At 38.9% G+C, this 12,927-nt stretch overlaps 1 protein-coding gene across 4 annotated transcripts in view; it reads left to right on the plus strand.

Annotated features, from left to right (window-relative positions):
* The first annotated feature begins 10,007 nt into the window (after positions 1–10,007).
* Positions 10,008–12,927, plus strand: part of LOC136842908 (platelet binding protein GspB-like) — a 50,871-nt gene continuing 47,951 nt past the window's right edge. For 2 of the 4 annotated variants that reach the window (XM_067110857.1, XM_067110860.1), the window contains exon 1: positions 10,008–11,031. The gene's annotated coding sequence lies outside the window, so the exon portion shown is untranslated. The remainder of the gene's footprint in view (positions 11,032–12,927) is intronic. The other 2 variants (XM_067110858.1, XM_067110861.1) reach the window with 1 other exon arrangement.

Genomic DNA, 12,927 nt, shown 5'->3' on the forward strand with positions numbered 1-12,927 from the left:
TACCGAGACCTCCGAAAATTAGAGCTATTTTCGGTGGCCTTGATTATACGCTGTAGCGGCTGTACAGAAAACTCGATTGCACCGAAGAAACTTTGGCGCATTTTTTGCCTGTTTTTATTTTGTGTTAAGTAAGGTGAGCATTTGCTAACAGAATTATATATACATATGTATATATATATATATATATATATATATATATATATTATATATATATATATATATATATATATATATATATATATATATATATATATATATATATATATACATATATATATATATATATATATATATATATATATATATATATATATATATATATATTTTATATTTTAATTTTTAGTTACTATATAAGAAAAATGAAATATATATATATAGGGGTTCTCTAGTTATAAGGGGGGTTCTCTAGTTCGAGTTTCAGATTTAGATTTCTGGCCCTGTTCCAAAAGAAAAAAAGGGAAAAATGTATATTTTATAACAAGATATTCCCTCCACAGAGACTTTAGGTATGTTTCATGATCAAGTATATAATCTTCCAAAAATTCAAAAAATTAAGTCTTTCTTAGCATATAGCCCCCTTGAATTGTATGCGTTTTTAAAGACATCAGGATTATCTAGCAATTGTAGCAAGCCATACCGACCAGCTACCTCTCTCTCTCTCTCTCTCTCTCTCTCTCTCTCTCTCTCTCTCTCTCTCTCTCTCTTATCACCATGCACTCCGATATTGATTTGACACCTACACGCCAAAATCTTTACCTTTCATAATACACTTTGCATCGACGCTGCTTTTTAACGTTCCGGACGCAGCGAAGCAAAATCTAAGCGCTTGATGTTTATTTTTAGTTTTTGAGATTATTAAAAAGAAAAAATAATATTTGGAAGTCATTACTGATTTGATGAATATCCTGATGTTATACAGTGTAGATTTCTAAATAAAAATCATGTCTGTATGCTGTATGGATCTTGGCATAGTACAATTGGGTCTGCCCCAATCTTTCTACACACTACTGTATATCATTTTCAAAACGCTCTGTAACCTTCTACTAGCTAGGTAGACTTTTAGGGTTCTGCTGCTGTAATCTCCATTTCTTTCTGGTACAATTGATTTTCTAATAAGTATATTGGAAGAATTCCCGTATACTTCCATTTTCTAAGCAGTTTCAAACCATCTCAGTGGTCTCCTGCCCTAACCTAACCTAGCTACCAGGATAACATAGATGATTCTCCCAATTGAGATGATTTGAAAAGGTAGTGCTTCCCAGCCTCGGTTCCCTAATTTAGCCCATACCTAGAATGAGACACCCTAACCTGACCAGGCCTGACCTCAAAAAAATAAATAATCCTGACGGGTACGTGAGTCTATAGAAGGATCGTAGGCCTATTCTGTATGAATAACAATTGGCCAGTGTTATTTGATCCCAAATGGACAGTCACTCAGCAAATCTGAACCGTTTTACCCTCTTGTTTTATCATAAATCGCCTCGAAATCCACAATATCCCTCAGCAAAGTTTTCTAGGGGTAAAGTTGCTAGTCTCACGTACTAGCAGAGGGTGGGTAGCTCTTTACAGCAGAAGGCTGGTTGGACTAGTGGGGACTGCAGGCCTGGATTGGTGCGCCACTCAGCCACTGGTCCCACCTGGGTTAACTGGCCTTTTCCAAATGTGGGTGGGTGGTTTACTTACATCCCACTCCCCACCCACGCAAAATAACACGTGTGTGATAAGCTGTAATGGTTTAAATAGTGAAAAACTAAAGTTTCATTCTGAAAAAGAAGCATTTTGAATTTGAAAAAGAAGCATTTTGAATTTGGAAAAGAAGCATTTTGAATTTTGAAAAGGAAGTACAGTTTTTTTTCCATTTTGAAAAGGAAGCATTTTGGCCTATGTTACATACAGCTAACACACACACACACACACACACACACGCACACGCGTACACACGTGCAACCCGGTCATAATTACATGCAGAGCAACAAAGAAAAATGACTTCCCGTTTTTTTCATTCACAGTGCTGACGTAAGTATATAAAAAAAAAATAATAATAATAATGACAAGGCTCAGTACAATTCGCTTGAAACGAAATGAGAACGTAGTGGGTTTCATTGTAGACATATATATCTAGTTCATACAGGTACCTGAACACCTGGTAGGAGAATTTATTACCTGGATGTACAGAACACCTGTGTGTATGTCTTTTTTTTTTTTTTATTGCTCTTTCTCTTTCAACGCCACTGGTTTTAATTTTCTGTAGAAGAAAACTATTGTGCCGGCTTTGTCTATCCGTCCGCACTTTTCCTGTCCGCCCTCAGGTCTTAAAAACTACTGTGGCTAGAGGGCTGCAAACCGGTATGTTGATCATCCGCCCTCCAATCATTAAACATACCAAGTTGCAGCCCTCTAGCCTCAGTAGTTTTTATTTTTACTTAAGGTTAAAGTTAGCCATAGTCATACGTCTGGCAGTGCTATAGGTACCAGCAACACAGGCCACCACTGGGCCGTGGCCGAAAGATTCATGGGTTGTGTTTAAAAGTTTCATGGGCGGTGGGTGAAAGTTTCATACAGCATTATACATTGTACAATTAATAATGATTTGGTTTTAATTGTGAACAAAGATGTTTTATATATACAGTATGTATACTATATATATATATATATATATATATATATATATATATATATATATATATATATATATATATATATATATATATATATATATATATATATATATATATATATATATATATTTACACACACATACGTACACCAAGCCTTTATGAACAACAATAAAGACCCTTAAAAGTTCCATTATCATGAAGCGGCAACCTATTGGTGAACTGAGTTCTGATTCTCGACTGGTAGGTGGCCAAATCGCGATAACGAAATTTAGTGATACACTAGTCGCAGCTTCAATACAGAAGATATTTACAATGCTTTTAAGTCATGGGAATAAGATAGGCATGTGCAGTTAAGCAGTGAATTATGTAATTGGTAATCAGTCAGATAAGGAGGGTCACAGCCTGGAACTAACTTATGTAAATAACATATATATATACTGTATCTATCTAGCTATCTATTTATCTATATATATACATATATATATGTATATATATATTGTGTCCATTGCATTCGCATACATATCTGGTGTAAAGCAACCGGTTGATTCTATCTCTCTCTCTCTCCCTCTCTCTCTCTCTATATATATAGAACTACTTTCTTGAAATCCCCCCTCATCCACAGGATGAAATCGACGGGAAATGGGAGGCAGATAGGATAAGCGCATCCTGTGCCGTTAAGAAACTCGTAACCCGATTTCCTGTCGTTGGTAGAATGTCAGTAGACTCTGTGGCCCTTGAGCAATGCTGGTAGAATGTCAATAGACTCTAATGGAATGTCAGTAGACGCTACTGTACTTGAGCCATGTTGATAGAGTATGGTACTTAAGCCATGTTGGTAGAATGTCAGTAGACTCTGTGGCACTTAAGCCATGTTGATAGAATGTCAGTAGACTCTACAGTCCTTGAGCCATGTTGATAGAATGTCAGTAGACTCTACAGTCCTTGAGCCATGCTGATAGAATGTCAGTAGACTCTACAGTCCTTGAGCCATGTTGATAGAATGTCAGTAGACTCTACAGTCCTTTAGCCATGTTGATAGAATGTCAGTAGGTTCTACAATACTTAAGCCATGTTGATAGAATGTCAATAGACTCTACAGTCCTTGAGCCATGCTGATAGAATGTCAGTAGACTCTACAGTCCCTTAGCCATGTTGATAGAATGTCAGTAGGTTCTAAAATACTTAAGCCATGTTGATAGAATGTCAGTAGACTCTACAGCCCTTGAGCCATGCTGATAGAATGTCAGTAGACTCTACAGCCCTTGAGCCATGCTGATAGAATGTCAGTAGACTCTACAGTCCTTGAGCCATGTTGACAGAATGTCAGTAGACTCTACAGTCCTTGAGCCATGTTGACAGAATGTCAGTAGACTCTACAGTCCTTGAGCCATGTTGACAGAATGTCAGTAGACTCTACAGTCCTTGAGCCATGTTGACAGAATGTCAGTAGACTCTACAGTCCTTGAGCCATGTTGATAGAATGTCAGTAGACTCTACAGTCCTTGAGCCATGTTAATAGAATGTCAGTAGACTCTACAGTTATTGAGCCATGTTGATAGAATGTCAGTAGACTCTACAGTCCTTGAGCCATAATGATAGAATGTCAGTAGACTCTACAGGCATTGAACCATGTTGATAGAATGTCAATAGACTCTATAGTCCTTGAGCCTTAATGATAGAATGTCAGTAGACTCTACAGTTATTGAGCCATGTTGATAGAATGTCAATAGACTCTACAGTCCTTGAGCCTTAATGATAGAATGTCAGTAGACTCTACAGTCATTGAACCATGTTGATAGAATGTCAGTAGACTCTACAGTCATTGAGCCTTAATGATAGAATGTCAGTAGACTCTACAGTCATTGAACCATGTTGATAGAATGTCAGTAGACTCTACAGTCCTTGAGCCTTAATGATAGAATGTCAGTAGACTCTACAGTCATTGAACCATGTTGATAGAATGTCAGTAGACTCTACAGTCATTGAACCATGTTGATAGAATGTCAGTAGGCTCTACAGTCATTGAGCCATGTTGATAGAATGTCAATAGACTCTACAGTCCTTGAGCCTTAATGATAGAATGTCAGTAGACTCTACAGTCATTGAACCATGTTGATAGAATGTCTACAGTCCTTGACTCAGAATGTCACAGTCATCATGAACCATGTTGATAGAATGTCAGTAGGCTCTAGTCCTTGAGCCATGTTGACATTGTTGAGCCATGTTGATGTTGACAGAATGTCAGTAGACTCTACAGTCCTTGAGCCTTAATGACAGAATGTCAGTAGATGTCAGCCATGTTGAGACTCTACAGTCATTGAACCATGTTGATAGAATGTCAATAGACTCTACAGTCAGCCATGTGAGCCTTAATGTTGATAGAATGTCAGTAGACTCTACAGTCCTTGAGCCATGTTATTGAACTCATGTTGATGTTGAGAATGTCAGTAGACTCTACTGTCCTTGAGCCATAATGATAGAATGTCAGTAGACTCTAGTGTACTTGAGCCTTGTTGACAGAATGTCAGTAGACTCTACAGTCCCTGAGCCATAATGATAGAATGTCAGTAGACTCTAGTGTACTTGAGTCATGTTGATAGAATGTCAGTAGACTCTACAGTCATTTAGCCATGTTGATAGAATGTCAGTCGACTCTACAGTCCTTGAGCCATGTTGATAGAATGTCAGTAGACTCTACAGTCCCTGAGCCATGTTGATAGAATGTCAGTAGACTCTACAGTCATTGAGCCATGTTGATAGAATGTCAGTCGACTCTACAGTTCTTGAGCCATGTTGATAGAATGTCAGTAGACTCTACAGTCCCTGAGCCATGTTGATAGAATGTCAGTAGACTCTACAGTCCTTGAGCCATGTTGATAGAATGTCAGTAGACTCTACAGTCCCTGAGCCATGTTGATAGAATGTCAGTAGACTCTACAGTCCTTGAGCCATGTTGATAGAATGTCAGTAGACTCTACAGCCCTTGAGCCATGATGATAGAATGTCAGTAGACTCTACAGTCCTTGAGCCATGTTGATAGAATGTCAGTAGACTCTACAGTCCATGAGCCATGATGATAGAATGTCAATAGACTCTACAGTCCCTGAGCCATAGTGATAGAATGTCAGTAGACTCTAGTGTATTTGAGTCATGTTGATAGAATGTCAGTAGACTCTACAGTCATTGAGCCTTGTTGATAGAATGTCAGTAGACTCTACGGTCATTGAGCCATGTTGATAGATTGTCAGTAGACTCTACAGCCCTTGAGCCATGTTGATAGAATGTCAATAGACTCTACAGTCCGTGAGCCATAATGATAGAATGTCAGTAGACTCTAGTGTATTTGAGCCTTGTTGACAGAATGTCAGTAGACTCTACAGTCATTGAGCCATGTTGATAGAATGTCAGTAGACCCTACAGTCCTTGAGCCATGTTGATAGAATGTCAGTAGACTCTTCAGTCCTTGAGCCATGTTGATAGAATGTCAATAGACTCTACAGTTCTTGAGCCATGTTGATACAATGTCAGTAGACTCTACTGTCCTTGAGCGATGTTGATAGAATGTCAGTCGACTCTACTGTCCTTGAGCGATGTTGATAGAATGTCAGTAGACTCTCTGGTCCTGGAGCCATGCTGGTAGAATGTCAATAGACTAATGGAATGTCAGCAGACTCAAGTGTACTTGAGCCATGTTGATAGAATGTCAGTAGACTCTATGGTACTTGAACCATTTTGGTAGAATGTCAGTAGACCCTAGTAGAAAGTCAGTAGACTCTATGGTACGTAAGCCATGTTGATAGAATATCAATAGACTCTATGGTACTTAAGCCATGTTGGTACAATGGCAGCATTCTTGTTCTTGAATCAGATCACAATTAATTAAGCCCTCAGATTGTTATGACACTCAGTTACTCCCCTCTGCAAGCATAATCTGGCAGATGCAACCCTTCTTATCTTTCCGCTGTGTGATTGTGTAATTCAAGGGGCAACAACATCTGCTTCCTGAGCACTAGTACTCGTGCTAGTTCTAGTAGGCTTATCAAGACTAGTACTATAGTAAACTTATCAACACTAGTACTAGTAGGCTCATCAACACTGGCACTAGTAGGCTTATCAACACTAGCATTAGTAAGCTTATCAACACTAGTACTATAGTAGGCTAATCAACTTGTTCATTGTCTCTAAAGATTTATGCTTATTCCCGATTCCTTCTGTTTTGGGGGGGAGGTGGGGTTGGCGGGGCGCTTTCTTCACTAGCTAGGCTATTAGAGAAGTTTATGAACTATTGGGAAAACGGAGGAGAGAAAAGGGTAGCAAGATTGGTGTTACATCATAGATTCTCATAAACTTTTCTATAGTATTCTTCGGCTTAGCCGGGTGAGTGTGTCAGGTCGGGTTGGGAAAAGACGTACGGCCGTCTGTTCATGATTATGCCTCATATATGTAATTCATTTTTAAAATGAGAACAAAATCAAATTCAACATTCTGATGAAAAGACGATACAATATTAGACTAAGCATGTTTATTCTCTGCTCACATCCAGTGTAAGCCAGTTCTGAAATGAAATTAGACCAATCAACACACAAATGAAGCAAATCAGTATTAAGCATTTTAATGAAACAGAGAAAAATAATTTTAGGCCTCTACAATATACGTCAACTTTGAAATGAAAAAAATTAACACAATTATCTTGCCATGGAACTCATCCTTCATTCTTAAAATATTCTATAAACATCATGGAAGACCTCTGGGCCAAATTTAAACCTTTATAACAAATTCAAGCAGGAGTTTTGAATTAGATTTTTCAACCACTCTTTCACAGGATGTCTTACTTGATGTTTCTGAAAGTTTTTTATATGCTAACAGCAAGCCAATTACGGCCAGAGCATCCTGTGTTGACTCCACGGCTACTACGGAGGAGTGAGGAAAATATTTTGCCTGCACAGGTTGACTATACATATATATATATATATATATATATATATATATATATATATATATATATATATATATATATATATATATATATATATATATATGTATGTATATATATATATTTTATATATTATGAATATAATTGTGTGTTTGTGTTGATGTGGTTTTGTCATGTTGAGAAAATGGGAGAATGCAAGCGACTGACCTTATGTGATAAAGAAAATTACTGAACTAGTAGGATAAGAAGTAGAAGCAAAGCCAATACGTACAAGCCACATCACTTCCAGGACGCCATGTTTGTTCACGTTTAGCTTGGTGGGTGATGGCAAAACCTATAAATACTTTTTTGGCGACGGTAGGCTCTGACACAGCTGAATTTTCCCAAATTAGTCCAACTTGCTTGACAATGCCAGCTCATTGTTCAGCCTATGGCTGTAACAATGACAAGGTGTTTGAAAAGCATATCCCCAGTCTGCTTGTCAGCAGCAACACCCTGTCTCAACTGCTGGGCAAAGTTGAGGAGCAGGTACCTTCCAGACAGGTTGTGTTCTGTCCAGCTCATCAAGACGGAAGTCTCCTGAATTCCATCGCCCGGCTCCGTCTTCGCTGCAGGCTCTACTACTGTTTCAAATTCGAGACCAGAAAAATGCTTACTCAGAGCAACAAAAAGAACAGAAAAGCAGATACTTCAGCATTTATATTGTGGCCGTGTAATTGTGATTGTTTATATTGTACATCATGTATTTTTTTCAACTACCACCGTTACGTGGGTTTATGTGTGGTCATAATTTCAGTCAACATTGGATGTATACATAAATAATAAATTTATTGGCCTAGTCAATGCTGTACAGATTGAGATCTGTCCATTCCATATCACGATCTCCAGGTAGCCTTCAGGTGTATATTTCAACAGACCTATCTAATATAAGTCATAGTATGTCCTATGTATTACATTATGTACATGTTGTCATCAGTGTCCGTATTATAGTAGATAATGCCATAGTGCATCTGTCTTGCAGTAGAGCTTTATTACTGAAATATTTATATCCTCTGGGCTGGTTATTGTATTACTTTCCATTTAATTGTAAATGACTGTGATTGTAAAAAAATGGCAAAAGATTAACTGTTGTACATAATTAACGATCTTGGATGTGGTCTAAATAACAGTGTACGGTGTTCTAAATTATTGTTGTATATGTAATAAATGATTTTAATGAAATGTTTTTTTCTGATAATAGCTGAAAAAGCCAAGAATGCTAAATTTATCCCAGAAAGGATATAATGATATTTATAACATTATATAATTTCTGGGATAAATTGCATTTAATAAGGGTTGAAGGTTTGATCCCTTTCTGTAGCCATAATTTCGACAGGTGTAAGCTGACAGCTGAGGAGGTTGGCAGCCATAACACGAAGTCATATGAACTGCCTACGTACCTGTTTAAATAAATGTCATTGAAATTGCACACATGCATATTTTCATTAAAATTGCAGTGTGTGTGTTGAACAAGCAACAGTATTTTGACTGTGAATGCTCTTAAGGCCAGGGAAATGCATTCAGATATTGTCTGTTCCACACTAAAGTACACTCAGTCAAGTAATATATGTCTGTCCTTTCAACCCATCATAACACTGAAAATATGTATATCAACTTAAATCTGCTTTCTACAGTGCTCTAAGCAGAGCTTGTATATATTGGCTTTGCTCTTAGTTAGTAGTTATGCCCCATGGCCGCTTGGAGCGCTGTGCACCTTGCCCTAAATGTAAACAAACATGGCGTCCTGTTATAATCCAATGGGAAGCCTAGAAGTCACGCGGTTCGTATATATAGCAGTAGTAATAGTAGTAATTGTAGTAGTAGTAGGTTGGATTTGGCTTTGAAACGGCTCCATCCAGCGAGCGCTTTCATGTCATCGTGACTGTTTCACCTCCTGATCCGTAGCAAGCAGGAGGAAGAAGAAGAGGAGGGAGGAGAAGAATGAGAAGGTTAAGGAGAAGACAGGAAGAAGAAGAAGGAGCAGAAGTAGGAGGAGAAGAGGAAAGGGAAAAGATGAGAAGAAGAAGAAGGAAAAGGAGAAATAGGAAGAAGAAGAAGAGGCAGAATCCTAACGTTTTCATCGGTTAACTCATTTAAACACGAGTCTTATCTAACTGTTATCGCACATCTGTTCTCTCTAGAGCGTATGTGTGTGTGTCCCGCACATGCGTGCAAGAGAGGACGAATTAAAATAAAATATATATTGAAAAACGAGGGTAAATTCTACCCTGGTGCAACCCACTATATCACTCTCTGAGAGAGAGAGAGAGAGAGAGAGAGAGAGAGAGAGAGAGAGAGAGAGAGGGTTGATAACTTCCATTGTGGATGTGTTTTGGGGGTAAGGAGGTCTCTCTCTCTCTCTCTCTCTCTTTAGCGGATGCCTCGTCGTAAAATGCCAGAGGCGCCTGCGTGCGTGCGTGTGTATGTGTTTGTGTGACTGTGTATGTGCGTGCGTGTCCGTGTGTCCATTGTCCTTTTCATGCCGTCATTCTGCTGTTTGTTTATGCCATTCCTCTCGCTTAGAACGGACGAACGACAACGCCGCTCCTCCGCCTTCCCTCTCTCGTCAGACATTCTTAAACCTTAACTTGCCGTCTGCTTTTAGTCCTTTCGAGGCGTTTCACGCCCCCATAGTATCGTCAATTAACCTTACATTAACCTTCAAGTATAAAGGAATAAAGTGAACGTGTGATAATGCCTTTAAAACGTCGCTAAAAAGGAAAACATAAAGTGTACAAAGCGGGAATTGTATGCTCCCCTGCAGGTCGTCGGTACGTATAAACCCGGCGAGACCAGCATACACGTTGGCATTAGTTGACAACTTGTGGTAAAGAAGGGATCTCACACTCTCTCTCTCACTCACGACTCGCTCTACGAACGAGAGCCCTCGTGCGTTGTTGTTTTTACTGCTCTCTCTCTCTAAAAAAAACAACAGTGGTCGATGTAAAGTGTGTTGTTTTCCTTCGAGAGAGAAAGAGCAAAAGTTCCTCGGGAGTGAACCCGGAATGCATTCGGATAAACCCGAGAAAAGTCGAGTGAACGTGATGGATAAGAGATGATGGAAATGTCGAATATACAAGTCGTGTCGACAAACCGACGAGTCAGGTCACGTGTTGTTTCGATAAAGTGGGTTGTTGTTGTTTGTTGTAAAGCGTAAGATGGCAGGAAGGCGGTGTTGTTTTAACAGCAGCAGCAGCAGTACTTGTGCTCTAGGAACCGACGGTTATTGGAATAACTATCGTCGTCAGTGGTTCTCCTGACTCTGGGAAATGTTTACGTGCCCTGGAAACTATCGTGTCTTGAAGGAATACATAATATTAAAGTGGGCATTCGGGGCATTTGGGCATTCGTAACCTCCATGAAGCAGCAGCAACAGCAACAGCAGCAACAACAGCAGCCTACGACGATAGGACACACCAACACTTCACAACAAAAATCAAGGTTATTTTATTTTTTACGTTTCTTTTTTCGTTGTTCGTGAGTGGTTGTTTGTAAATGCTTTCAAATTTTTCCAAGATTTTTTTTTCAATATTCGACACGCGTGGAATATGTCTAAAGGGTTTTTTTTGGGGGGGGTGGGAGAAATAGTAAAAGCGTTGAGAGCATATTATTATTAATCTTATCAGATAGTGTTATCGCTCAGGAATAATATTGGAACCTCAACGCGTAGAGATGCCTGCGGGTTGTGTACGATAACTTCTAAAAAGTAATTGTACCCTTTTCTCTCTCTCTCTCTCTCTCTCTCTCTCTCTGCCTCGCGGTGAATTGACTTTGCTTTTGTAGCGGAGAGAGAGAGAGAGAGAGAGAGAGAGAGAGAGAGAGAGAGAGAGAGAGAGAGAGAGATGACGTTTGTTGCAAATGACTTCTTGTTTTCCTGCTAGATATTTTTCCAGCTTAAAAGGCAAGAGAGTAAATGACTTCTCGTACGTTAGTTTCCTGCTAGATATTATTCCAACCTAAAATGAGAGAGAGAGAGAGAGAGAGAGAGAGAGAGAGAGAGATGACGTTTGTTACAAATGACTTATTGTTTTCTTGCTAGATATTTTTCCAACCTAAAAAGGCAAAGAGTAAATGACTCCCTGTACGTTAGTTTTCCAGCTAGATGTTTTACAACCTAAAATGAGAGAGAGAGAGAGAGAGAGAGAGAGAGAGAGAGAATGACGTTGGTTGTAAATGACTTTTTGTACATTTGTTTTCCTGCTAAGTTGGAATAATAAACTTAGAGCTATAGGAACCCTGTTCGGTGTGATTTTTGTTTTTTATGAGCCGTGAGAGCTCTCTTCATTCATGTTGTTATTGTTGTTGTTGTTTTACCGAATTTTCGCCGGTTCGTTTTTTATAACAACGTGATTTGTGATGTTTTTACGAAGCCAGGAGAATCCGCAAGCCTTTGACAAAACCAGAGCAATACTTAAGCCTAATGGCAATGGCCTGTACAATGCGCTTCGTTTCCTGTTGAATCATTTCCCTTTAAAACTGTCTAATTACTCTACAGTCAGTCAAGGAGAGAGAGAGAGAGAGAGAGAGAGAGAGAGAGAGAGAGAGAGAGAGAGAGAATCATGACACTAGCGCGTTCATGTTGTAGTAAATAGGATTGTATATTCCAACAATCAGATTTCAGGTGTTGCCGTGATGTAGGACATGTTCAATATAGTCAAGCTTTTTATTGAGTTTATCAGGACACCTCTGCTCCTCCCTTCCCCCTCTCCTCTCCTCTTCCTCCCCTCCCCCCTTTTTTTTTTATATTTATCGCGATAACGTCAGATGCTCCTTTTCGTATCCCAGCCCCTGAGATAAAAAGATAAAAAAATACCTGACCGGTTTCGATTAGGAGATAAAAACGTTCTGATAATTCGGCGTCGGAAAAGAGTTGCAGCCTACTAGTAGGCCGATGTGCCCATAACACAGGTGTTTTTATAATGACGCAACCCCAGTTGGGTTGAAAAATAATGATGGTTGTGAGAGTGATTGTGATCATGATAGTGTTAGTGAAAGGTACAACGATGGGAAGTAGGTTGAAGACGATGATTGTGAAGATAATGCCGCCACAACTGGTGATGAGACTACGATTTTTTTAACAATGAAAGACAATGATGGTGATATGAGACTAGTTAAGGTTATTAGATAGATAATGAAGGCAGTGATGGTGATGGTGATATGAGATTAGTTGCGGTTATTAGATAGATAATGAAGCCAGTGATGGTGATATGAGACTTGATAAGGTTATTAGATAGATATTGAAGACAGTGCTGGTGATATGAGACTAGTTACGGTTATTAGATAGATATTGAAGGCAGTGATGGTGATATGAGACTAGATAAGGTTATTAGATAGATA

Source organism: Macrobrachium rosenbergii, chromosome 10 (assembly GCF_040412425.1).
Source record: "Macrobrachium rosenbergii isolate ZJJX-2024 chromosome 10, ASM4041242v1, whole genome shotgun sequence".
In the NCBI taxonomy this organism is placed as follows: Eukaryota; Metazoa; Arthropoda; class Malacostraca; order Decapoda; family Palaemonidae; genus Macrobrachium; species Macrobrachium rosenbergii.